The following is a 3,282-nucleotide window of genomic DNA, read 5'->3' on the forward strand; positions in this document are numbered from 1 at the left end:
TTAATTTCTTGAGATGATTAGAGTTGACGTAGCCCAATTTTGGATTGAATTACTATAAATATTGGTGTTCATCTTATTCATTTGATGATATTACTTGTGATGTTCCGCTGCAATGTTACCTCAAGTATTCCATGATATTCCAACAACTGGTATCAGAGCGATGCTCTGAAATACTATAGGAAGTCCTCATATGCTCTGTGATTTCAACTTAGTCTGAACTTCCACATCAGAAAAGCCTTCTAAACAGTATTAGAGAAATGATTATTTTGTGTTCAGACTTTGACGATTAATTTGTAGGTAGCAGTCACAAAAGATAGAGGTACACACAAGCAAGATGCTTAGCTTTAATGGCTCTAATTATCATCTTTGGAAAATTAAGATGAAATATCTCTATTAATCACCAAGATGCACCTACCGGTGTTCAACGAGTCTAAACCATATGATAAATCAGATGATGAATGGAACTTCGAGCACGATCAAGTCAACGGGTACATCCGACAATTTGTCTATGACAACATGTATAATCATATTTGTAACGAGATACATGCTCGTACACTTTGGACAAAGTTGGAGACATTATATGTCTCCAAAAGCGGCAACAACAATTTGTTCTATTTAAGCAAGCTTGTCCTGGTTCGGTAAAAAGAAGGAATTATGGACGCAAATTGTGACACTCTAAACACAAAGGTGCATAAATGCATTTTAAAGTTTATTAGTATAAATAAATTTTATTATTTTCATTTTATTATTTTACCACATTATTTTTCGGTACAAATTTTATTTATCCAAAGTATATAGAAATACATTAAAATACATCATAATACACTTAAAAATTCATCAAGTACTACGAGGTTCTCATTCCAAATCCAAATATCCAAAATATAATAAAATATTATAATTAAGCTCAACATATATGTTAAGTAATTAAGTACATTAATTAAAGATAAAATTATAATTAGGTTCAACATATAGGTTTAATATAATATAATAATTAGATACAAGAATATAATAATATTAAGTTTAGATAACATAATCTTTTCTATTTAATAAAAAAATAAAATTAATAAGGATAATCTTGGATTCTTGGATTCTCGGCCATAAATATATAACTGAACACTTTTCATTTTCAATCCAAACCAACCAAAGAAATCAACCGAGAGCGAAGGAAAGGAAAAAAAGAAAGAAAGAAAATAGAAGAAAAATCTATACCCTTTCCGAAAAATTCCAATAAATCACCAACTATTCACCTCATATCATAAAGCAATTTAGCACTGGAGGTTACGTAAAAGGATCGATCAAAGAACAAAAAAATCAAACAAAGATATTCCGAGAAACGGCAACGGAATCCCGTTTCAAGCTAGGTAATCTTCGCTAATCTTTCTTATAGCTACACACCAAACTAGAGGTTGACTTGAACACAAAAGTTGTACCTCTTGTTGCATAGATAACGTACATACCGTCCGTTGTCCCAAAATATTGTCTGAACTAACATTTTCGGAATGCCGGAGTACCTTAGTTCTCCATAAGACAATATTTAAATCTGGTATTGATCAGCTAGGAATTTGAAAATACTTTCAACATAAGAATTAAAGATCTTGCAAAGTTACATAACCTGGAAAAAAACTGGCCGCGCGTGGCCGCCGGAAGGCCAGTCACGCACCGGCACCGTCGGCGCGTGTACCTCACGCGCCGCCGTATCGGCGTTTTTCCGGCATCCGAACATTCCTGGTGATGTTTCCGACTTTTTGGCCAACTTTCGTAATGTTTAGAGATATCTTTTAATTAATATGAATTTTGCAAACTTAAGTAAAATCAACCGGGTTAAATTTTGAACAAAAAAATAATCTGGAAATGATCAGCTATTTACTTAAAACTCTAACATATAAATATCATTCATAATATATTTTAGGACTTGCTCCAGCAACTCGGATTACTAATCAAGCCTAAATTGTAAGTTATCAGGATGAGCAAATTACTATTCATTTTTTTATTAAAGCCTTTGGTATTTGGCCTGGAAATTTCAATAGCATTTATTTAATGTTCAAATATCATCTACAATTCATTTCAATTACTGATATATTTTCTTGCATATTTATGAATGGATCGATATACCATTAATGAATGGAGTCATGGACAACGGATTTCGGTCCGAAAATTGAGTCCACTGGACAACGTGGCTTCGGCCCGAAAAATGAGTCCAATGAATAATGGGTCAAAAGTCCCGGGTATGTGGTTCATCTGAACAACGCGCACCGAATATTTCGGTCCGGAGAATGGTTCACCCGACTCGTAAAAAGTGCTCAATTAAAGCCACCAATGTTAATTTATGAAATTTACATTTATCTATTATTCCATTGCATAGCATTCAGTAACATCTAAATTGTTATGCCTATTACTTCATGCATAATTATAATAAAACGCTATTTTAATTTATTTAAAAGCTATATACTAATTTAAACTCACTAAGTCCTCAAAGACTTAACCCTCTGTTTCTTTTCGTCTATTATAATTTCCAAACACATGAACCCCAGAATGGGAACACGAAGAAAATAATTGAAGCTGAAATAAGAGCATTTGAAAGTTGGGATGATCTGTTTATAAATAAATGTTAAACTTCCGCTGTAAAATAATTGTACATATTTGAAATAAGAATATAAATATTTGTATATAATCCTTTAATGATTGTAGAAAATATTTAAAATTTTATCTACAATATTTTTTTAATAATAATGGTAAAAATAAAGATAGCAGTTCAATAAATAAAGATTGTAGAAAATGTGGCACTTAGTAAGGGAATAATTATGAATTCCTAAACCGGGCGCCACAGAGGTGGTATCAGAGCATGATTTCTTAGATTCTAGAGACAGGAGCCTAATGTTTATTATAATGTCATACGTTATTCTTTATGTTTTTCTCATAATTGAAATGTCTCCTTTTAGGATGACGGAGTCTAGTGGGACATCAAGGAAAAAACAAACTATAATCATCAAACAAATGGAGGAAGAAATAGTAAAATTAAGCAAAGAAAACTCGGATTTGAAATGCCTAGTGAATATGTATCGGGAGCATTTTGAAACCTTTGGAACAACTGAAACTTTTCATGGATTTATTGAAGAACGGATAAGGACTGATAATCTAGCCTATCAGGGAGATTTGGGTCATGTACTATATGAAAGAGACCGCACTCTTATATATTTACTAGACATGCATGAATTCTATGACCGAGGTTTGATTAGTTTCTTAAAAGGAGTATCACACCATTCAATCCACATTGACCACTTA

The sequence above is a fragment of the Primulina tabacum genome, chromosome 10, assembly GCF_025594145.1.
Source record: "Primulina tabacum isolate GXHZ01 chromosome 10, ASM2559414v2, whole genome shotgun sequence".
Taxonomy (NCBI): Eukaryota; Viridiplantae; Streptophyta; class Magnoliopsida; order Lamiales; family Gesneriaceae; genus Primulina; species Primulina tabacum.